This window comes from Rousettus aegyptiacus, unplaced genomic scaffold, assembly GCF_014176215.1.
Source record: "Rousettus aegyptiacus isolate mRouAeg1 unplaced genomic scaffold, mRouAeg1.p scaffold_m13_p_2, whole genome shotgun sequence".
Lineage (NCBI taxonomy): Eukaryota > Metazoa > Chordata > Mammalia > Chiroptera > Pteropodidae > Rousettus > Rousettus aegyptiacus.
In genome coordinates, this window is record NW_023416295.1 from 162397184 (window position 1) to 162423035 (window position 25852).

At 36.7% G+C, this 25852-nt stretch overlaps 1 long non-coding RNA gene across 1 annotated transcript in view; it reads left to right on the forward strand.

The window, feature by feature from the left end:
* The window catches only part of LOC107501165, a 38485-nt gene extending 13425 nt beyond the window's left edge, over nt 1-25060 (forward strand). Inside the window, exons 2-3 of the long non-coding RNA XR_001594695.2 lie at nt 15269-15416; nt 18182-25060. This is a non-coding gene — a long non-coding RNA (uncharacterized LOC107501165). The remainder of the gene's footprint in view (nt 1-15268; nt 15417-18181) is intronic.
* Nucleotides 25061-25852: the final 792 nt, after the last annotated feature.

The window sequence follows — 25852 nt, forward strand, 5'->3', positions numbered from 1 at the left end:
GGAGGTGGCTCTGCAGCCAAGACGGCCCTCCCGATTCTCAGTCGCCACATGCTGTTGTGGGACTGGGCCGTTTCTCGTCTCTGCCCAACCTGTTTTGAGGTGACCTGTTATTTGACACGTCCTAGTTGTAGGGCTTCTGTTTGGTGAAACCTCTGGTGACTCTGTGTACTGGTTGCCCTGTAGTTTTGTCACAGTCTCTGTATGGTCACTAGAGGAGGTATGCACAGGTCTCTGCCTTCTATACCATCTTGAATGTTATCCCAAGAAATTATTAATTTAAATTTTAATAAAAACCAGATGAGACTACATAGCATGAAATGAGGATGGGGTAATAGAGTGTAGTTGCGCTGGCCACGTTTTAAGTACTGAGTTGCCACATGTGGCCAGTTGTCACATTGGATAGTATGGTCATACAACATTTTTGTCACTGCAGAAAATTCTTTCAGATAGTACTGCCCTGGAGAGCGGGAGCTGTAAAGATTAATCTGGGTAATAAGATGTAATTATTTTATATTTTGTCACTTAAGCGGGGAGACGTAAGTGTTGTTTCTTGTAACCCTTTTGTACCTTTATTCATTCAATAAATGGTCATCGTGCAACTAACAATATATGCCAGGCACTGTCCTAGGTATTGGGATTCATTAGTGGATAAGGTAGCTTCAGGCCCTTCTATATGTAGCTTATGTTCTAATGGGAGAGTAATTAAATAGACAATCATACAAATAATCATAATCTGCATAGTGTTGGGTTTACATAGCTATTTAAAGGGCTGTTGATTAGCTAAAGTGTACTATCCTACCAGCTTCTTAGATCCTAATGTATTGGAGGCACAAAAAGCTACATAGTAATTTACAGTTCAAGTCTACAGACAGCATCTAAAGTTTTACTGCAGTCAGTAAATTTAGTAATATTCAGGCCACTTTTTCTATCTTTCTTATTTCTGATATAGAGCACAGATTATGTCAGTAGCCCTGTGATTTAAAGCCATAGTCATTCTGGGAGTACACAGTTGCCATTACTGAACAGTAGCAGATCCAGAAGAATTTCAGCCAATGTCTTGCCAGTGATGGAAAGAAATGTATTCTAGCAGTTGTCAAAAGTATATTTTCCCTGTTGATGGCAATCATTGTATCTTTGAAGCTCTTTATATGTTGTGGCATTTACACATATGAATCTTCCCTAGGAGGCAGAGATCATGCTGTCGGATTCATTTACACAGTACTTACTTCTGTATAATTTGCAGTAATAGAGATGCCTACCTAATAAATGTTTTTGTTGCTGCTGCTGATGTTACCAATGGCATTTTATAGAAAGTTCTAGAAGACAAACCGTGAAGACTGACACTTTACTATTGTTTATTATTTTATTTCTGTTTTCCCCTTCAAATCATTGAGTCTTGCTTATGCTATTAAGTCCTAGCAACTCTTCTTTAATATGGAAGTGGGTATGGTGTGTAATTTATTTTTCTTCTTATTGACTTTCGCAACTAATTCAGACTTCTCTAAAGTGGTATATCTGTGTGTGCTCTTTATTGTTGGACGCTGACACAACCCATAATAATCAGAAGAATTATTGTATTGTTTAATAATTAGCCGAGTAACAGAGATTCACAATAGAAGTACTTAAATAAGTTAGAGGGCTTCGTTTTCCTGTGCAAAGGGGAGTTTTGAAATAATCAGGACAGGGCCAGTGCGATGGCTCTAAAATGTCACCAGAAACTAGGTTCCCTCTTTCTTCTTGGCCATACTTAGTATTGGATTCCATCCTCAAGGTCACCATGATAGTTTCTGTAACTCTAGTCATCTGTTTTCCTGATTGGCAGGATGTGGAAGGGGGGAAAGGCAAAATGGCACATGTTAGTTTAAAGCCTCACACGGTATGACTGCCTACCTCTCACACTCCTTATTTCAAGGGAAGCCAGGAAGTAATTTTTAGTCGAAACCAGTTGGCATCTCAAATAGTTCTGAACTTCTGTTAGGAAAATTAGGAATATGGATAGTGTACTGGTAGTTGACAGTCTTGCCCATTGCCTAGCTACTATTACTGGTGAATGAAGGGCAGGTGGAAAAGCTCGGATGTTTTAAGAGTGAAATTACTGATGAGTCAGCTTTCATGAATGTGACTTCAATGTAGCTGTATGGAAAGCTAAGAAAATAGACTTTCTACTTTTATAAAGAAAAAACTGATTAAGATAATAAAACATTTTGGTAAATTTTGATTATAGCTAGTCAAATATTTCCTGTGACTTGAAGTATCATTCATTCAAGAAAGAAAAATCAAGCACATAGTAGGCACCCAATAAATCTTATTAAGATGAATCATATGTATCCATTGTTCTTCAATAAAAGTTCACCATGTGGTTTCCTTATTAATACAGGATAATGTTATACTAGCATGAATGGTTAATGCCACTTGATGAAGGATGTCATCATGCAAACTGGACTTATTTCTTTACATAGTTTAGTTTCCTCATTTTAAGACATGACAGAAACATTTTCTAAGTACTTATTTTAATAAGGCAATTTGTGTATGACTAGTAAACTATGCGAATAGCAAATATTTTGTGGAATGTTTTGCCATTTTATTGTAAAATACACAAATGCAGACAAAAACCATACAAATGTATACCTTAATTAGTTATTATAGATAAAGTAACCACCACCCAGGTAAATAGAACTTTTCCATACACCGTACAAGTCCCTGTGTGCCCAGTCTCAATCTCAACCCCATAGTATTCCTCCAAATGTTAACTACTGTCATTTTTTTTATAATAACTAGTTCTTTGAATTTCAATGTCCTTTAAATACTCAAGTGTGCATGCCTAGACACCATAATTCACTCTTGCTTATTAAAAAAATTGGCATTTAAATCTCTTTTAAAATACAGATTTCTCCTCCATCTTTTTCTTAGAGTTTATCTATTGATTAACCCAAGATATTTGACCTGTAGAATTTCCCAGTTAGGATTTTGCTGATTATGTACTCATGTGAAGTTCATCATATCTATTTGCCCTCCTTATTTCACACAAATTGGTTATAGAATCCAGAGACTTAATAAGAATCATGTTAGTTCTCTGGCAAGAGTATAAGTGAGGTTTTTTTGTTTTCATTTTTTTTTTTTTTAAATCAAGAAGCACATAATTATTTGTGTTGTTATCAGTCACTGGTACTCAAAAAATTGGGCGTTCAAGAATGGTGATATTCTAATTCAAGTTTTATCTTTTTTTCTTTTATTACTTAGAAACTTTTATAAGAGATGAATTCCTTATCTGATATTTTATTACCCAGTGGTACAGTATATATGAGAAATACAAGATAAATGCTTGATTCTTTTACTTTATTTAGTGCTCAAAATAATGAATTTGTTCCCTCCAGCCTCAAAAGGTGATTATTTACTTTTTCTAAATATCAGTACAAACTCATGGATTTAACATATTTGTTGTATTTCAATCAATTGAGATTATCACCCAACTTGGAGCTCACATCATCCCATCTTTAGCCAATGGGAGCTTCTTTATGTGGGCTCCTGTGTCTTTGATAGCTTTCTTGCTATCTGGTATGATGCAGTATTCCAGATACATGTTGTACATGTCTTTCCTTACACCTGGAATTTGTTATTTCTTCAAAAAATCTAGAAGTGAGAGTTAGAATTTCGCAATGTGTGTAGCAGAGATTTCATAGCTACTGGGTTGGTTATTTTTTCTAAACCTCTTCAGTGAGATAGAGCAAATAGAAATAATATATTAAAAAAAATATCTGATGAATTCATACTGATGTTTCTAATTCAAATTCAACTACGGGATTTTTAACTTAATATCTTCCGTTTTATATCTGTACCTCTATTTTTCCCTCTGAGTGAAAATCCTAGTTCTTGAAGACACAGAGGATAATAGGATCTCATAATTACTCATTTATTTTGTCCTAACTAACATATATAACAATCTCAAATTATTGAACTACTGCTAATACTTCCACTACCAATGTAATTACTGAGGAGGGTTCAAAGAAGGTGTTATTTTTTTACATATGCTCACTTTATTTTTCAGCATTGTATAAGAGTTGACCATTATCTGAGCATATAACTATTACATAATATCTTCTGTCCTTTTAATACTCATTTAGTATTAGTTTTACAAATAACTATATATTTAGTGCTCATTTCTAGACTTACATTGATGTCTCTCTAGTTATTTTGGTTGTGTAAAGCTAATTCTCTGGTAGATTCTTCAGTAGGACTCATGGGAACAATACTCCCTGAGTTTTGCATGTTGTTAATCATTTGTACTCTTTATCATTGATGAGTTTTTCTGGATATAAAATTATTAGCTCACATTTTATTTTCTTGAGTAGTTTATGATTATCTTGACTAACGCCTAATTAAATTCCACAGCCATTCATGAAAATAAATCTTAATAAATTAGAAATAACATGCAAAAAAACATATGTCATATACAACACCAATATAATAATTAACATTGAAACATTTTCACTATTATCAGAAATAAGACAATGTTCATTGTTATCACTATTATTCATCATTGTTCTGGAAATTTCAGGAAATGCATTAACAACAAGAAACAAAATATATTCTGTTATTTACCACATTGGAGAAGACAAAATTGCCATTGTTAATGGATGATATAAGTGTCTGGCTAGAAAGATTACAAAAGAATTGAAAACAAATATGTTCAGTATGGTAGATAGGGCCAGTGTCAATATACGATATCATTAGCTCTCATATTATGCAAGAAGAGGTTAAATCAGAAGGTCTGGGTGGTTCAACCCCTGGATATTCCCAAGAAAAGTCCATTTTCAGGACTAGCCTTTGGCTAGCTCCTGGGAAATGTGCTCTTGGAATGTTTTTTCTAATAAGAATTTTTTTTTTTTTAATGCCTGAGGCCTTGACTTGAGCCATGCTGTACTAGTTTGTCCAGGTAGCTTAAGCTAAAATGTGATGTAGAGTGAAAACTTGCTTTCTTTGGGATTCTAGAGCTTGTGTAACTAAGATTTGTTATGCAAGTGATATATGCATGCCTTCATGAATGACCCCTATGAAAAACCCTGGACACATAAGCTTGGGAGAACTTTCCTGGTTGGAAATACTTTGCATATGTTGTTGCACATTGTTACTGGAAAAATCGTGTCTTGTGTTACTCTATTGGATGGGACATCTGAAAGTTTAATCCTGGTTTCCTCTTCTATTCTCTATTCTTTCACCATAATAAACCATACCATGATTTTAACAAACTTCTGAATTCTCTGAGTTCTAATGAATCATCGAGCTTGAGGGTCATCTTATACTGGGTATAGCTCTATGGAAAATAAGATTCCATTTGTCAGAGTGGTAAAACAGAATACTACCTATAAAACACTTAGAAAAAAAACTTTTCAAAGACTCAAAACAAAAGCCTAATACACTTTTAAAAAGACTTAAAATGCAAAAATTTACTAAAATATAAGACTTGAATAAATGGAGAGGGTTTATACAAATATCAGTTCTCCCCAGATTATTAAAAATCTTAACTTGTTCTAACTAAAACCATATTTTTTTAAAAAAATCTTGATTACCTCAGAAAATAGCCTATGCATTTTGAGGAAGAGTTCTGAATAGGGCTTTACCTCCACATAATATATTCTTTTAAAAAGCTGTAATAATTAAAATAGTATGAATAGTAAAATACTACAGAACTAGTGATAAAAGGAATTTAACGAAAAGCTCAGAAATATTCCCAAATAATTATTAGAATTTAGTATAAGCTAAAGACTGCATTCAAATCAATGAGCAAAAATTGTTTTATTTAAAAGAATTCAAGTTTTTAAAGGTCCCCTCTGAGTGGAATCACATGGACACTTTCTCTAGTAACAATATGTGACTGGTGCTGAGAAAATGGGCTAACTGGGGAAAGCGAAGTTAGAACTCTAATGGTCCTTATAGAAAAATGCAGCCTAGATAAAAGTAAATATTTAAATTATTGAAAGCCAAACTATAGAAGGACTAGGAGAAAACATAAAATGGTTAGATAATCTTATGGTAGGAAAAGACCTATATGTAATCCCAAAAGTATACTATTAGAGAATATACTTATGTCCTATAAATATTCAAATTCAATTTCTGTGTGGCAGAGTAACAACAAAACTGTAAAACCAAAAACAAACATTAAAAGAAAAGCCATCTCTCTAATAAAGAAATGCGGTAAACTCCAGTAAGTTTCTGTAATCTTCCTGTTAGATTGGCAGTGATTTAGAAGAATGCTAAAAGTCAATATTGGCAAAGATGTAGATATATAAGGACTCTCACATGCTGCTAGTGGAAGTATATATTGTAATATTTCTATCAGGTAATTTAAAAATATGTAGTACAATACCTCTAAAAGAGATGAAAGTAATTCCAAATGTAGAAATCCTTTCTAAGGAAATAATCGAAATATGCAAGAAATATAAACAAAAATGTTTTTTGAAAAATTTAAACTATTTAAATGACCATAAGTAGGAAATTGGCTAAACAAGTTAGAGTACAGCCATACTATGTGGTGACTCAGAGTGACGATGTAGGTATATATTATAGATGTTTTTAATATAGTATTTAATTTAAAAAGCTACAAAACCATTTTAGGATACCTTTTAAAAACACTAAGCATATATTTGTGTGTGTGTGTGTGTGTGTGTGTGTGTGTGTGTGTGTGTGAGTCAGATTATGCACCAAAGCGTCAAGAGTGTTATTTTTGCATGGTAGAATTATAGGTAGTCAAAATACATGTATTTATTTTCTTTGTGCTTATCTATATTCTGATTTTTTTTTATATATTAAACCTTGCAATGGAAAAATAATGAACTAAAAATAAAACAACTCACCCCTACTGCTTTAATTATACCAGAATTCATATGAGGGGTATGCTTTAATGGAGGAATAGCTTTTTAAAAAATGATTTAAAACTCACATAGTTTATTTTATCCCTAGCCATGTTGTTACTGATTCCCACTGATTCCACAGCTGCAGGTTGTGACTACCGCCTGCACCAATGCACGTTTTCATCTACTTCCTTGATTTTCAACATTCCTGTTTTGCCTGTGACTAGCAGTTTCCTTTTCGTCATGACCCTAGAACTCCCCACACCTGATGATTGGCCTGTGGTCAGTGTTGTTTGAACCCGCTCCCCTTCAGAGAATTGTTATGAATAGTTATGGCTTTTCATGATAATATTTACAAAAATTTGAGTAAAAATATTTTTTATCTCCAAATATTGGTGGTGGAAGGGAGATTAAGCATCTGAATCAGATGCACAGCCTTGCCTTAGTTAATCCTTTTAGATAAACATCCAGGTTTTGCTTGGTTAAGGGGGTTCCACTGGGAGAAGTGAGGAGGCTTAGGTCCCAGTACCTCTAACATGATGCTGTTCCTCCGGGCTTGTGGAGAAAATCAGTCAGAATCTGGCTTGGTTGCAAATGACTTCCTTTCCTAAGAGAGAGGCTTTGGCTGGGTTAATATGGTGTTTGTTTATTAAGCAAAAGTTTATGCCAAGCAACTTCGGTTGCATTTGGTTTTGTATTTAGCCACAATGGAATTGTGTATGAGCAACTTATCACAGTACTGGTGATGTCGTGGTTACATTTGCCCTTTTTTCATCCTTGATTTTGGTGGGTCAGTCTTCTTTGAAACTCCCTCTTGACATAGACCGTCAATACAGAGCTCTGACGCTCTCTTGGATGGAGTTGGTCTCTGAGTTGGCATCCATGCAAGCCAGCACTGCAGGACACTTATGGAGAATGACACAGTTCTTGATTGTATGTCTGATCCATGGCTTACATTGCTTTTACCACTCAGAATGGCTCTGCTATGAAGTCTTTTTAACTCCTACTTTCTTTGCTTCTTGCACAACTTCTTTTCTTCATACAGTTCTACTCCATTTTTGTGGATCCGTAGAATTCAGTGAACTTTCTAAGCCCAAAGGCTTAAATCGGAACATTCCTCTCTCCCATTTAGCTCCTCTCCCAGGGTGGCACTGAAGATGTTGCCATGTTTGTTTACTAGTAGTTATTATTGTTACGATAGGTAATAGTTATTTTATTTCAATTCTGAACTAAAAGTACTGGCTTGCTTTTTTCATTCTGCTATCGTTTTTAGGGACACTGTACTCCAATTTTGCCACTAAATGTTTTAATTGATAGGTTTTAGGAGAAAAGAATGTAAGAAATTTAGAAAATTTAAAAATTTAGAAAATTTTAGAGAATAGTTCCAGAGTCGACCATCTGACTATATTCCTGTCTAGGCCTCTGCCTTCTCTCCATGCAGTTAGCTACAACCTTGGAGAACTGCTTCTAACACTGGCATCAAGGAGGTCAGTTTTTCCACTCTCTCTCCCAGAAAAGATCAGAAAGTGCAATAAGGTTCATGAAAATTTAAGCTTGAAGTTTAGAAAACTCAAAACAACCCAAACCCTCAAGCATTCAGTTTGGTTTGAATCTTGGACAAAGGTTTGCTATGCAGCTAGTGGAGTCCTTCCAGCTTAAGGGCTGTAGTAACTTCATTTCAGGGCTAGTGATGGGGAAATTATGAAACCATAACTTGGATCTTACTTTAACAAAACCAAGAAACAAAAACACTTACTGGGGAATCTGCATGGGAAAGGGGGCCTACCTAACCCCAACTGCTGCTATTTTACTGTGGCAGCTCCTCTTACTATAGGAATTATGAAACCATTCTTTCCAATCCCTTTGTAGAGAGCTGACTTTTGAAAGTGATTGAGTTGCCTGCATCCAATTTATAAGCCTCCTGATGTGCACAACAGGGAAAGATCTTTCATAGGTGATTAAATCCAACAGGGTTAAGGCCTGTCATAGTGATCTCCCTTGTGGTCAGCTTTCATTTCAAAAGTCATCCCAGGAGAACAACTGTACTTCTTTACCTAGTTGACTTCTGAAACAAATTTTCCACTTCAAAGAGAGCCCAATAATTTAGACCCTATCCTTCTTGGATACCGTTTATTTGTTCCAGGGATAAGAATTCAACTTAATGACTATTTCTTGAGTGGCTTCATTATATCTGGCACAGAACAATATATTCCAGGCACGGGTATACTACATAGAAAAAAAATTTTCCCCAAAGATCTTATGGACCCGTCTATAATCAACAGCGAAAACGTCTTAGAACAAAAACAAACACAAAAAAGGATTCATTCTGAAATAATTTGGAAAACTTTGGTTGATTTCTAAACATGCCCAATAGAATATCTCACCTCATTTACAGTTATGCATTTATCAAATACTACAGAGCAAAATGAGGTCAAGGCTCAGCCTCTGCAGATGTGGGAGGCTGTCTGGAGGGGCAAGGACTCACTGAGGCCTGCTGAATATCTAAACCACACTGTCTCAAAGGGTTTTAGAAGGATTTGGGGCCTCAGCACACTCAGAGGTACAGAAAATTTAATAAAGTACACACTCGCTTATTTAGGTATAAACTTAGAGTTTCCCTACAGTGGAAGTAACTAAACTGACAGGTTGCAAATAACATAAATATTTCTCCAAAGTGTCCATATTATCAAACTGGCTGGTTCTCTTAATTGGGAATATGGTTACTGATTTAAGTTGGATTATATCAAGCATTCACCATCCTTTTAAGAGATTGTTTTAGCCAATACATGGAATCATGTTACAGTGAAATTTGAACTAATTCACATGAAATTTGATGAGTCACAAGCCAGTGAACTGTAGTTAATGATATTTGTTGTAACTTGAATTTTTCTTTCTTGCATTTCTGTTAAAATATTTTTTTAAAAATATTCTTCAACGACATCACCATCTAACTCCTTTTCTTTTTATGTTTGTACTTTAGAGTTTCCGGAAGCAAGTCTGTGTTTTAGAATATAAATATATCTAGTTAACTTTCCAAAATCTAGAGATTTTCTAGAACTATTTTCTGAACTAACTGATGCCACAATGATTACAGTTAATAGTGGAACTATAGTAGTATCACATTCTCTAGTAACTTGGAATTTTAAAGTTTGATTCTGAGTATTTTTAAAGCTATTAATGAGCAACCAATAAATAACTCTATATAGAGTCTTATACCTAAGGAGTGAGCCATGGTGAGGAAATGAAATAAACCTGAATGTTAAATGCCTACTAAGTGGCAGAGACAGTCAGTTCTGAACAAGGAAATAATTATTTCCAGATGGAGACTGTCAGAGAATTCAAGGAAGATGTGAGATGTGTGTTGGCCTTTCAAGGGCATACAAATTTGGAGAAGAGTAAGCAAGTTATTTCAGATGTGAGGAACTGATGCATCAGAGACTGGAAAATGCATGAACTATCCAGGGGACAGAGAGTTAATGTAGGAGGGTAGTGGAAATTAGAGCTTTAAAAGAAGGACGAAACCAGATTTTGGAAGACTAAGCCAAGGAGTCTGGGCTTTATCCTATAGTTACAAGGAGCTGTTCTAAGTTTTTGAGATGGGAAATGGGAATTCCAAGTAATAGTTCAGGAAGATAATGCTGATTGTAACCAGTATGATAGATAGAAAAGAGAGTGGTTGAAGATAGAACAATTAATTTAAAAACTTTTTCACTTGCCTAAAAAAAAAAGATGATAAAAGTCTAGTGTACAGTAGTGGCTATAGCAATGGAAAGAAAAAAACATTAGAAAGAGAAAGAAGTATCAATATAACTTCGAGATTATTAGATGTGGGAAGTGAGAGGCAACTTAAAATAACATTTTCAATGCTGTCTAATGGGTAATGTAAGATTTGGGACCTGGGTGTCAGGGAGAATGGTTGCACAGCATTATCATAAATAAGAAGTCTGGAAACTCAGTTAAGTTGAGGTTAGGGGAGAAAATAGATATTATTTTAGGTTAATTGCTCTTGAGATGATGGTATGTTGTTTAATAAGCAGTTGGAAATGTAGGACTCTATTCTATGAGAGTAAAAGGGCGCGTGCACGAGAGAGAGAACAAAGGAGGGAAGAAGTCAGGACTAGTAATAAAGATGTTACGATCATGTGCATGTAAGTAATAGGTGAAGAGTTGAAGTTGGAGAAGTCGGTAAGATCACCAAATGGCTTAGGAATGGAAGCACAAATATCTGAAATATGATCTGTAGGATACATTCACACTTAGATGGTGAAAGGTGGAGAGAAGACAGTAAAGGAGACAGAAAAGAAAGCAGAGGAGAGAATCAGAATATGGTAGAATGATAAAAGTTAAAAAAAATTAAACATTTTAAGAATGGTAGTGATTGGCAGTATGTCATACTTTAGAGAGGCTGTGGAGAACAGGAAATGGAAAAAGCCAGTGATTTTGACAACTAAGAGTCTTTAGAGCCAATTAAGAATAATTTTCATAGAGCAGGAATAACAGAGTCAAATTATATGAGTCATAAAGACAGAGTGGGAGTATTAAAGTAGAGGCAGCAGGTATATATAACCCCATTAAATAATTTGACTAGGGAAGAAAGGAGGGAAAAAACAGTAGCAGGATGAGTTCCAGGCCCCGTTCTTACTCTGTGTGCTCTCCCCAGGCAGATTCAATCTCTCTTATATAGGACTGCCATTTATATGCCAATACCTTCCAGAATAATATCTCAAATCTAGACCTTGGTCCCTAACTCCCATGTATTAATAACTCTACCTTGGTATCAAATAGGCACTTCAACTTCAACATCTAAAACTAAACCGCCTCCACCAACTACAAAAACAACGCAAAATACAATAAGCACAAATAACAATAACTAGAAACTCTTCCGGTATTCTTTATTTCAGTAAATGGCATGGCACACTACCCAGCACTTGTACTGGAAAACTAGGGGTCATTTTTGATACTTCCTTTTTCTTTGTCCCTCTCATCTAATCCATCACCAAATCTTGTGGGCATACTTCTATATCCGTTGTTCACCCTAGTTGAAAACAGTCACCTCTGATATCACTACCTGGACTACCTCATTAACTTTCCAAGCAGTCCTTCTGTATCTGCTCTTGCTCCCCATAGTAGCCAGGGCAATCCTTTAAATCTGCAATTCTGATTACTATCGCCCTCCAATGCCCTTCTATTTTCTTTAAGCCAGACAACTGTTAGGATGGAGCAACAAACTCTGAATGGAGGAATTGAGGAAAGCTTTGCTAAGAAGTTGGCATATAAAATGACCATAAGAGTTTGCAGGTGACGAAGAGTGTTAGGGTGGATAAAGGGGTGAAGGCGGCAGAGGATCATTCTGATTTGGGGACTATCATGTGCCAAGGTAGGAAGTCAGGTGTTCAAAAAAAGGTGACAAATTCAAAATGGGTAGGTATTCTCAGATATCAGGGGATGAGGGGTTGCTATTGAAGCTAGATTGAGAAAGCCCATTGTATTTAGATTCTATGGCAGTGTTACAGCAAGAGGTGATATAAAGAGCAAGGCTTTTTGTTGGATAAGTCTGTGGCAGAGGGAAAGTGGACTGGAGTCCTGAGAATAGGGAGAGCACTTTAGTCTGTTACAGTGACACAGGAAAGGTGATAGAAGCCTGGACGAGGTCCATGGTGCTGGGGAGAAGAAGGAGTCAAGGCATATTTTGGAGTAGAATCAGCACAAGTGGTGCAACATTTCAGGGTATGTCTCCTGTAGCACCATCATTGTTAGGTTTATGAGAAGAGCCTACTCTTTGACCCTGGATATATGTGTTACCCTGTGATATCAAACTCTGCAGTTCCTTCCTTCCTTCCTTCCTTCGTAATGCTAGTAAGGAAGGCGGGGAGGGAGGGGAGTGGGGGAGGGGAGGGGAGGGGAGGGGGGGGAGGGAGGGGAGGGGGAGGGGAGGGGAGGGAGGGAGGAAGAAGGAAGGAAGGAAGAAGGAAGGAAGAAGTAAGGAGTGAAGGAAGAAAAGGAGGATGGAGGAGGGATGGAGGGAGGGAGGGAGGTTGTTAGGGTGTTGTGTTGTTTGGTCTGGTAGCGGTCATTTATCTTTTTTTCTTTCTCTGATTGGATGGCGTGATTTGATTTCGTTCTTTATTGATTTATCTCGATCTATCGATCTCTCTCTCTCTCTCTCTCCCCCCCTCCCCCTCTCTCTCTCCCTCTCTTTCTTTCTTTCTTTTCCCATGTATAAAATGTCCTGAAAATAAATTTAACAATCAGTTTGTGTTCTGGTCAAATCTAGATTAAAAATTCAGCCCAATAAAAATATTTTTAAGAAATTGGACACCTGGGTTCTTTATGTCTCCGATTCTGATAAGTTTTCTGAACTTGGTCAAGTCATATAGATAGTCTATGGCTTAAATTTCCCATTTGTAAAATAAGTGTGTTGAGTAAAATGACTAGATGATCCCTTCCCATTCATGATCCCCATGTTGATTTCGAGGGTATTTCTCTAATTTAGATGACTGACTTGAGTCTTATCAGCAGGGAGCAGACTGCTTCACAGTTTCTTGAGGACAGAGCTATCTTCTTGCAAGACTGATGGTCTGGGGGTGTTCTGAACAACATTCCTAGATCCACTTTATCTTGGAAAATGCATTATCTTTACAATTCTTTTAGAGGACTTTCCCAATCTCCTATAGCTGGGTGTTAGAAAAAAATCTTTGAGTTAATGAAATCTGTTTGAGATGAATTAATTATAGTTATATGTGACACATTCTCTTCTATACTCAAGACTTCTCTACTAGAAGAAGCTTAAAAGCAAATTCGTTGTTAAGTGTCTATAGGCCTTTGATTTCAAGAACTCATGTAGACTAATGAGTATTTTTTTTGAAGTATAATCAATTTGTAGGTTGAAGACATATAATGTATTTAACAAGTTTTAAGCTTCTCTGAGGTATAAAGCATTGTGGAGAAGTGCTGAGTGTACAATTCTGGCCTCACGTTGCAAATTATAATAACTGTCTTCTAGCATGTGCTATTTCTTAAGTTCTGCTTGAGCAAGTGGATATTAGTGTTACTCAGGTCTTCGGTCTAAAGTAATTGATTGACCTGTCTTTGGCAGAGGGACAATGGACTGGAGTGCTGAGAACAGGGAGACCATTTTAGTCTGTTACAGTGACACGAGAAAGGTGATAGAGGCCTGGACGAAGGATTTTAGTCAATCTCATTAATCCCCTTAGATCAAAGCATGTTCATGTAAGAGATGCAAGAGGGACTGACTCACTGGAAATGGTTGATTGGTTATAAATAGGCACTGTCGAAATTTTTGGCAAAATTGAGATGAAAACTTTTATGAAGTTATGCAATTGTGGCAACATATTGTCAACGGTTACACTAATAGTCAATTCATTAAAAAATCACATCAACATTGTCAGTGTATTACTTTGCAAACAGGAATGTGGCATAAACAAGTTATCATGCTGCAGACTAAACTGAAGACCTATAAAAGAATGATGCTTTACGGCACACTCTAGGGGTATTACATCTGTGCTGTATATCATATCTGGGTGATTGTCGTCTTTAGATTTTTCTGTGTTGCATTTAATATAAAGGTGACAAAATTAGATTTCTAAATCTGGGACATTTATGTCATTCAAAGTGCTTGCTAAAATATTCTTGTTCTATAATGTCACTCATTTGACAGATGACTGTTCTGGTAGTAAAAAGGTATTCTTTCCTGTTTTGTCTTTGTACATTTTTTTAATTTAACACATCGAATGACAGAAATTAGAATACTAAGGAGAAATAATCGTAAGTGCTTTGAATAACTTTTTAGGTTTAGAGGAAAGCTAAAAAGCCAGGAAAGTGATTTTTTGGTGAGACTGTTGTGGTTTCTAAACGTCATTTGATTATGAAAGCTTTTGAAACATTTAATTATTTCACACAGGATTGAATCTGTCTAAACTGTGATAAAATGTTCTGATCCCAGACTTGTGTCACTAGATTTTGAGTAGGAGCAATCCTACAAATAATTTACAAGAAGTGTAACCTGAATGAGGTCATTGAAAAGTCTAAGCCACCCATAAAGCATGTTTACATTGGCTCCAGGCCCCCATACCTGGACCCCCAGGGACTTTGTATGTTAAGACATTGCATTTAAAAAACCACTGTTAAAATGGAGTATATTATCTTGCAGGAGTAACATATTAATATATTAGCTAACATTCAAGTGTTTAATTTGTACCTGGCCTTGTGCTAAGCACTCTATATAGGTTATCTTAGTTAATACTGAGAATAACCCTATGAGGTAGAAACTGTTGTATTTAATTGCTTTTAAGATACGCTTTTTTTTTTTTTTTTAACATTTTAACATTCTGAAATTGGGATGTATCTTCCAATCAATGGTGTCTTACAAGCCTAATTTAAAACATTCTTTTCTTTCCTAGTGGCATGTAAATTCATGGAGAAACTGACTAGAAAAGGTACCATAGTTAAGATGAAATAAAAGATTAGCCACCATCCCACTTTATCCAATCTTACCTAAAAGGAAACTGAGGTGCGAAGTTAAGCAAGCTGTTCAGGATTACAAAACTGGTAAGTATTTGAGCCAGGTTTCACATAGTTGTCTAAACCAACCCAAGACCAATGCTTACAAACCCAGCACGCTGTGCTGCCTGCTGGTAATCTAGCACAACTGGTGTATCTGAATAGCCACCCTCAAAGAACAGCACACTTTGTAAAGTGGAGCTGGGAAGAAAGGGAATTTACAAGGACCAAAATGGACTGTCGAGTGAAGGGGCAGAGTAGAGAACCCTTGGCAGCCAGGGTAATCATGAGCAAAATGGACCCTGAAAGGACAGAAAAGCTATAGGAACACTGAGAAGCCCTAAAGGTAAAGGCCATCCACTTTACTATTTTGTCCAGGGCTAGGCCTTCATGTGCAAAAACTTCTAAATGAGATGCAGAAAGAAAATCCTATTTGGCAGGGAGAGTTACTATCTGTATCTCCTCTCTCATCTCCTCTCTCTCTCTCTCTCTCTCTCTCTCTCTCTCTCTCTCTCTCTCTTCCCCTCCTTTCTCTCCTTCCCTCCCTCCCTATCTCTTATCTATCATCTACCTCTATACCTAGTCTAGACATTGAAAGAGAGATTCGTATTGTGCCTTTATAAAGCAAACATTACATTATTAACAAACATTTTCTTATCCTACATTTAGATTTCAAAACTTCATGTTATGCTTAATTTTTTATTTGCTTATTTAATTTTTCAAAGTGCCTAGCATAGTTCTATGTAAATGGAAGTTCAACCATTTATTGAATAAATGAATAACAACTTTCTCTACTGCAGATACTATACAGAATCTTGGAAGCATATTTGGGTTTAGAAGAAGGATGCTTTAAGTGTGGGCGGGGAACCTCTTAGAGAGTTTTATCAGCTGCAGAAAAAACAAAGAGTATTGCAATTTCTATTCCTGCTTGTCAAGAAATAAGGTGGGCAAATTAAAGTCAGTCAGGATCTAGCACTGCTTGCTGCTCTGCCTCCAACAATAAAGATGAGCCAAGGAAGAGAGAAGCCAGTGAAAATACTGTCAGCCTTCCTGTCAGCCCCAGTGAGTATTTGCACAAATACAACACAGACCAACGCATACACACACACGCGCACGCACACACACACACATGTGCGCGCACACGCACACACACGCACACACACGCACACACATATATAACTTTTTGAATTTTCTTTTGCCTGTGTGTCTAGTCAGCTCAAATGGGTCGACTCGTGTTTTGGCTCTTATAGCCAAACCAGACTCTTTGGCTCAGCTCTACCTGCAAACTTTCTGGCCTGCGTGAGTATAGTGAAGTGGTTTGAGTTTCTGAGAACAAATAATTAGGCTCTAGGAGAAGGCCAGGGTTGTACAAAACCCATTCGTTTCTGCCTCTGTGGGTTCTGTGACCCTGTGAAAAGGAAACCGAAGTTAGATAAGGACAGCGCTCAGCTACGTGGGCTTCATGAGAGTTTTCCTTTTAGTGCTATTGGAGCTTTTATTTAATTGTTGTTGTTCTAGATTTGATAAGCTTAGGGATTAATATTTTAAAATTGCATCTTCTTTTAATCAACCACACATGATGTCTTAGACTCATAATTAGTGCTGATATAGACCAGAAAGCTGACCTTGTCTGTTTTTTTTTTCCTTACCCTTTGGGCTTCCAAGGAAATGAAGTTTTAAACAGCATAAGAGCATCATCAGCTCAAGGAGGCCGCGAATGAGATATTTACTTATTTTACTGAACTTACTCCACCATTTGTCTATGTCTTTTTATGGTATTGTGGAGATTGTTCAGTTACAATAAAGATAACTGAGGCATTGATGCTGTCAAGTGAATTTTGGTGGCCAGGGGTCAGGAATTAGGCCAAATCTAAGTCTCCTTTCCCTGCTGTCCATGGGAATAACATTTAAACCAATTTTTAAGTGGTTTTAAAACGTAGCGGAGCATAACTCTCACTTCATAGGTATGTTTCCTTTATCGGGGTCATGGCGTCCAGAAATTCTTTTCTATTAATCATATTTAGACCCTTTCCCAATTATGAATCCCCTTACTATAATTACTTATTCACGTATACCCACTCAAATTACTTTCAGGGAACTGCTTGCATGTCCATGTACCCAGAGACAACTACTAATTTTTATAGAAATTATAAACATTTAATCTCACAAGAAAAGCACAGCCTTGTCTGTTAAGCTCAAGGTAGATAGGGGAGAAGATAGAAAGTACTGTTTTCATATTAAAGCTTAGAACGCATGTCCAGAGGAAATAAAACAGCGACCACCTTCCCAAATGGTAAACCTTTTCATTTTCTAAGGGGACATGGGGAAGGGAGTGGCAGTCAGTCACATCAGTGAGCCAACTTTCTGGTTTTGATCTCATTTATCAGATAGCATTTTAAAATTCAGGGATTTTAGTATCACCTATTGGTTATTAATAAAATTGAAAGTTATTTTGACCAGTGAGGCAGAAGAAGACAGATGATAATGAGTAACTGTTCACATTATAGAATAGAAGATGAGATCAGAGGAGAGAAAAAATAACCCAAGGATTATGTAAAAGTTAACTAGATAGCCATTATTCCACTCTTGCCCCCCAATAGGGTATCATAATTCCTTAAATAAGGGCAAAATTATGGTCGAAAATGGATTTAAAACCAAGACTTGCATTTTAAATAGAAGAATTAGAAAGTGTGTTTTATCTTTCATTTCTGTGTTTATTTTCACCCTTTGCCTTTTCAAGCTACAGGCAAAAGCTCCACTACTCTTACAGTTTCTATTTATCTACTAATTTGAATCTTTTCTTATTCTTTTAGTTTCAGATATATTAATTCCATTTTAATCTAACATATTCTGGAACTTGGTACTGAGAGTAAAGAGACAGAAGGTGAGAAAACATCAGATTAAAAAAAGTTCGAAAGTGGACACTGGACAGATTCCTTCATAGTACCAGTGTGATATTATAACTCTTCAATGGCGATTTAGTGACCATTAAATTTTTGATTTCCATATGCTTTTTCTTCCTTGTTTGGAATGCCAGAGAGTTTTACTTGGGTCCTTCAACAACTACCTTGGTCTGATTCCCACGACACAACACAGTAATCACTCTGGGGTTTGTACTTTTCATTGGAACGCTGAAAATTTACAGTTCGGCAACAATCAAAAAGGCAATTCCATTGGAGCTGCAGCAACGTGGGTCAGCCACATGAAGACAGCCAACTTTCCCATCAGAAACAGACATGTGATGAGTTTGGGACCCTGTCAATGGAGTTACTGTCACAATTGTGGAAAACTTCCAAAAAGAGATTGCATGGTCTTCTTTTGACTTCTGTACAGTTTGGATGACAGATCTGTAGACCCTGAAGCTGATGGTGACAAGGAGGAGAGACAGGATGATGTAAGAAGCTGCTGTGATGATGCTGAAATCTCCAGGGAAAGTACCGCTATCACTGTGGGGTAAAATACAAGCTCAGCTTTCTTCACATTGTGACAGAAAATGAGATGGTGTGTTGCACAGGAGGCTGCAGGGAAGGCTTCCAGGCAAGCCTCTCCCATTCCCCCTTCCCTCTGCCACTGGGCATGGGGGGTGGGGCCCCAGAGGACAAAGAGGAGTTGAATGGAGTTGAGTGGCCTTCGAAGGCTCTACTATGGGCTTTTCCCATGGCAGGAGAGAGAGGAGGAAAGTTAAAGACTCATGCTTTGGCTCTCCCAAATCCCTGCGCTCCTGCTTCATGCTTATACTCTGACTACTAGTAATGTTTTGATATATGGCCTTCCAGACTTTATTATTTTATATGCTAACTGGACCTTTTCTTGTTTAATATTTCACTTAAAAATCCCTTCTGCCTTTGCGTTTTTCCCCACCGAAAGCATTCTCCAATTGTTTTCTTTTGTCTCTCTGTGCCTGTCCTAATCCCATTCCCCTAGAGTAGCCTTCAGTAATGTTTTGATAAATAGCCTTCCAGACTTCCTCAATTATTTTCTGTGCTAACTGGAATCATGGACTGTTTTCACTGGAAGGGATCGCAGAGATTGCCTTTCCATTTCTTCGCACCCCCTCTTACTCCCCCCCCCCCCAAATGCAGGCTTCCAGAAGATACACAGACGGGCTATATGTCCCACCTGAAATGCCACCTCAGCCAGTAATTTACAAAACAGGACTAGGACCCAGGTCTTTTTGGTCCTAGTTCAATGAACTTTCTGCTGTATCCCACAATATTATTTTCTTAGTCTGTTTCATGCCCCTAAAGGAGTAGTTTCTGTAAGAAAGATTTAAGTGATTTATGGCTAGATTGAGTTTCTGAGGTGACTATTCAGTTCCAGATGGAAAACAAGCAAGTAAGCAAGCAAGCAAGTAAACAAACAAACAAACAAACAAACAAACTTCTAACCAAATAGAAATGGCCGTAATTCATCTACTCTCTCTCTCCTTTGGGCGCAGTGACTACGGCCCTCAGGCCCAGTGCTCACCTGTCCCCGAGCAGCTTTTTTTTTGCTAAGGTTGTCATTCGATATGTCTATCATCCAGAGAGCTTTTGCCCCTTTTCTTTTATTGTTTACTTGCTTCGGGTATAAGCACAGACAGCTCTCCCTGCTTACTCTTCAAGTGCTTCTAGAAAGATGAAACTTAAACCAGCCAGGCCATTTGAGTTGCTGGTTTTCTGGGTGTCTTCAGGGGGTTCTGCATAAAAACCAGGGCTCTGCCCTGATGAAGGGCATCATGGTTTCAACTCGTGTACCCTCAACTGAAATTTACAGCTTCATCAGTAAATTCTCACCTCCCTTAAATTTCTAGTCTGTCTTTTTCTTTAAATTTTTCAACAGACTCCTCTCCAGGCCTTCGAAGTTCAACTTGAGCACAAATATATTTTATAGACAGATAACGCACACGCTCACAAAATAACTCCAATAAACACCTGGGGATCTCATTCTACCTCTACCTTCTCCCATCCCAACCAGTGTCAGAAGGTCTCACTCCCCCTGGCCCACCTGGAAGTCCTGGGATCACTCCTCTTCACACTGCATTTTTGGTCTTTGTTCAAAGTCTGTCATGTCTCCCTAGTTATAGCAAACATGTTTACTTTAATAATAAAATCTCTGACACAGAATTTATAGTGCTTTTTGGATACGAGATTTATTTTATTTTATTTTATTTATTTTGCTAAGGATCCAAATCAAACAAATTTGAATTTAGAAAAAAGAACATGTCAGGGAGCAGATGCCAAAGAGGCCCACTGTGCAATTAATAGAGCACACGCGAGCTCTTCTGATTTGCTGCTGATGGCTGTTGTTTGGAGATCTCTTTCTTTCACAAAAGCCTCTGCCTGTTGTTGTTTCCCTTTGTGTTTGCTTGTGCCTGGGTTGTGAGAATGTTAAACAAGCATCATTTTGTTTGATGTGATTCTAGAATAATGCTTTTGTGTTTACCTTTCATATCTACTTTAAGGATGGAGTATGTTTCACAACTGGGACTGTTGCTATGACCAATTCTGTACCATTGCCTTCAGTTCGGGCACATGCCTCTGAAACCTTAATCACTAACAGATGCTGCTCTGAATCAAGAATTCCCCTCTCTGGCTACTCAGCCTGAGCAATGAGCTGCCTAACTTGGATCCTACAGGCTTCTTGAAAAACTCCACAGGCTGCCTTACTAGCATACTGGTAACATGCAGAAGATTGATATTTTCCAGGCCCAAGCAGGACTTTGAAATAATACCTAGCAGTTGTAGAGAGCTATTTATTTTCCCCTCCTCCCACAAGTGTTTTCACATACATGATCTCATTTTATCCTTCAAATAATCCTTGGAGTTAAGTCGGGAAAGCAGTATTTTCCCCTAGGAACCTGAGGTCCAGAGATGTTAAGTAACTCGTTCAAGGTCACACAATTAGCCTTGACTCCTAGTCTAGTGTTTTTCCCACCAAAACGACACTATTATTTACTTTGTCCTATGTCAAAGTTGTCCAAAGTCTTTTTGGGCGCTGTCTGAATCCAAACTGTCATTCTTAACAGCTTGGATTTAAATTAAATTTGTAACAGATTTTTGCATTTTTTTCTTCTTCTTCTTCTAGTACTTAAATTATAAATCTATGGCAATGGCTATGTGTGCCTAAAAATTATTTGGGAAGCTTGTTCAGTAAATCCTGGTTCAGTAAATCAAGGGTATAGCCCCAAAGTCAGCATTAAAAAACAAAGAAACCACCCATGTGATTCTGAATCAGGTGGTCTGGGTAACCATTGTGTTACACAGTAAAAGTAAGTAAGACACTTAAGATTTCGGAGCCTCAGTTTCTTCATTCAAAAAATCAAAAGAACATAGGACTTGAATGAATTATTAAGTTATCTCCAGAAATTAACATGGATTCTAATCTAAACTTAACAGCTTGCATCAGAATTCTTCTTATGGGAAAAACAATATTTGTCTGGAAAAATACCTTGAAAGTGAAACCTCCAGGGTCTGGGTTTTTCTGCAGAGGGTGGGGAGGAAGACTAGAAGGCAATTTATGGAAAGACATGAAGTTAGGTGCTGAGCGCTGTTAAGGGCCAGTAGAGGAATCCCCAGTGGTGAGATGGCTAGAAAGGACCCTAGAGAAGAAGAAGGATCAGCATGGAGTTTTGAGTTGTTTGCTCTGTGGTTCAGGCTATGATCTTCCCCTGTGGTCCCTATATAGTCAGTAAATCTATATTTTGTGTGATTGGAGGCTTTTCTGTGGGAATTAATGAAGGGGCTGAGTTTTACTTCTGGACTGACAATGTAGAACTGAGCAGATGAGATCATCAGGACAGAGGTCTTGGAGTTTGCAGAAATCTTGGGTAGGACTTCAGATTTTTGCAGACTGGAATTGGAGACTTAAAGCTCATTTCACCTAGCTACCCATGGGATAGATGTGATCAGGCGACATCTGGGTAAATATATATTACCAAGTTTGAAGACATTATAGAAAATAATATTTTTGAAACACTCTCACGGCTTTAGAATTACTAGATTGGATGTAATTAGAAAGCTCCTAAGAAAGGTGCACATTGAGAAAGTAAATGTGAACTAGGATGTTTCCAAATAGAGTAGGTGAAAAAGACTCAGAAGTTCAAGGTAAATTCCAGCTTTGGCCTGGTTTATGGAATCAGTTCTAATGCTTTTATTCCTTTACCTGTGCAGTACAACATGGTAGTTCACATGGATTGTTGATGCTTTTAATCTAGCGGCTGGAGCCAAAAAATTGGGATTTTTTACATCTGGGGAAAAAAATCTTTCTCAAGGTCTTGAGAAAGGGTTCTTGGTTTGAAGGAGCTGAGCATGGGGAGGTGCAAGGCAGAGGACAACAGGGCCAAGGCAGTGATTTTCAATTCAGTGAAGAATAGTTGTTTTACATGAATGCAAGGAGCAAAAGTGTCCTCTTTGCAGAGAAGAGCGAACTCTGCTATACAGCTTTAATGATGAGGCTGTGTCCTCATCAGTGGTACAGCCTAAGGAGCCCCAGGCTTCTTCACAATTTAGGGGGTGAGATAACAAGATTCCATGAGAATGCTTATATTGAATGGTTTCGAGCCTCTCAGTAAAGAAAGAGACTTAGCATTGTTTGCTGAAAAATAAGTCAGGATTATAGAAGTTTGTGGGATTTACAGCAGAGGTCTGGACTAGTTCTGGGAGAAGCAAGCTAGGGAGGCAATGATAAATTAATGACAAGACTGTCTATGTATAGAGGAGGCCAAAGAAACCGTACGCAGCTTATATAAATTTCTCAAATAAAGACTCTCTCTACCTCCTGTCAGCAAAATTCAATTCCCTTTGAGAATACTGCTCAAACGGGATTCTCATTCTCCCTTGCTCTCAGCATCATGGCACTGGGAGCAGCAATCAGGGAAAAGCCCAGCACTCTTCTGGCTTCCCTTTCATTATTTATTCTTGCCATCAGCCAATATCTGTTGACCCTCTTGCTAGTCTAGATGCTCTGGAGTTTTGTTTCAATATCCTGCCCCTTCTTGTTCAGCTCAGTCCTCAGCCAGTGTGTTGTAACCTACCTTTTCCACCTTTTCAGGAGCCTTACTCTCTCAAATGCCTCCTCTTTATTCTTGGTCTTAAACTTGTACCCTTGACTGGCTCTTTTAGCTCTGCATGCTAATTTGCTCAGTTTATCTCTATTCTAAAAATTATCTTTAGACCTCATATTTTGTTTTTCTTTGTAAATATTTTCACATATCTTTCTTATCTGCTGTCCCTGATCCTATTCCTTTCTCTTCACGAAAAATTATAGGACAATTTTTGGAGCCTTTTGTTTCCTTGGAATTGATAGATCTCACAGCTGAGAAAAAAAAACACTCGATGTCTCATATATTAAGTTTGGAGAACCACCAGGTTGGGACCAATATTTCAGCAACAAACTATCATATTAGGATATAAAATGATTAGAACATCACATTCTGAAAATCAGATAATTCATGTGCTTTTAACAAACAGTAGTTTTGTGTTCAGCGTAATGCCTCTCTTAACAATAACATTCAGAGATTCACATTCCATTTTTTGACACTTCTTGAGATTTTCAAACTACTTATTCCGATAACTTATCAGTTGTATTTGGAGTACAAATCAAGACTTTTCCTGCTAATCATTTTGGTGAAAATGTATTTTGTTTTTATGAACCAAGCGTTAAATGTTTCTATGTAAACTTTGACTACAAAATGTCGTGCTGGGAGATTCACAGATGTATAAAGTTTGGTTATTAAAATCCAAGAGATGTTTGGTCAGGAAGCATAATAACTAGGGAGACATTCTATAGAACCACTTGACTAGAGCAGCCTCACTGTTTGCTAATGATTATATAGTACTTTGTTCGCATGTTTGTTCATAATTTTACTTCTATTTAACCATTTTCCTCTTGATGGTCATTGAGATAGCATCCAATAATTTTCCACTATAAATAATTCTGCAATTAATATTTTTTGTATATATATTATTTCATGGATGAGCAAGGATATTTATAGCATCAATACCTATAAGTAATATTCTTGAGTCAAATTTTATGTGCATGTCTAGTTCTTATAAATGTTGCTAATTGATCTCTGTAAGTTTTTATCGATTCACCTGCCTGTATGAGAGTGCTTGTTTCCCCACAACTGCATGATGATGGTGTTAGCACACTTTTTCTTTGCCAACCTGAGAAGTTAAAAATTACCCCTGATTACAGTTCAAATTTGTATTTTTTAAAAAAATTATGAATACAATTTAAAATATTTTCATGTTTACTCAATCTGGAAATTTCTGTCTTTACCTGGGATGCTTAGGCAATTTACATTGAATGTAATATTGAAATGATTGTTTTTTTGTGTTCTATGTTCTATCTCTTTGTTCATAGTTTTCTCTTTTCTCGGATTCTTTGAACTGAGTATATTTTGAATTCTATTGTTTATCCATTATTGGTTTATTAGCCAAACCTCTTGATTTATTACTTTAATGGTTGCTCCAGGATTCTAAATATATATCTTTAACTTATAACAAGTCTATTTTCAAATAATATTATACCATTTTACATATCATGTAAGGAACAACAGTGTACTTCCATTCACCTCTACTCTTTTATCTTACTGTTGTCATAAACTTTACTTCTATGAGTCCCACAAAACATTATTATAATTTTTGCTTTAAACATTTACCTTTTAAAGAAAACTTTTAAATGAGATAAAATTTTATATTAATCCCTATCTTTACCATTTATATACTCTTCATTCTTTTGTGTAGATTTATCTTTCTATCTGGTATTATTATTTATCTGTCTGAAAAACTTTAACATTTGAATACCTTTAATTAAAATATCTTTATTTCATTTTTATTTTGAAGGATATTTTTATTAAATGCAGAATTCTAGATTGACAGATTTCTTTCTTTCTTTTTTTTTAGTAGCTTGAAGATATTGTTTCTTTCTTTTCTACCTTGAGTAGTTTATGAAGAGAATGCTTTAGTTATTATTATGTTGTTCCTCAGTTCATCATGTTTTTTCTGACTGCTTTTAAGATTTTTTTCTTGATGACTATTTTTTTAGCAATTTATTTATGTTCCGTTCAGCTTTCTCCTATCTTTGAAATGATCTCTAGACCTCATACAATTTCTTTTCTCATTACATGTGTGTTTTGCCTCCAATACATAACCATAGTTACAATAGCTATTTTTTTATTGAGATAAAATTAGTATATATCTTCACGTAAATTTCAGGTATATATAGCATCATAATTCAACACCCGTATATACTACAAAGTGATCACCACCAAAATTCTAGATACCGTATAATAGCTATTTTAATATTCCTGTTTGCTGGTTCCATCATCATCTCTGTCATTTTTGAGTGTGTGTGTATGTGTGTGTGTGTGTGTGTGTGTGTGTGTGTGTGTGTTTAATGCTTTTTCTTTCATTTGTGAGTCACATTTTCCTGCTTTGTATCATGCCCAGTAATTTTGTATTAAATACTGGTCATTATGTGGTTTACATTGTTGAGCATCT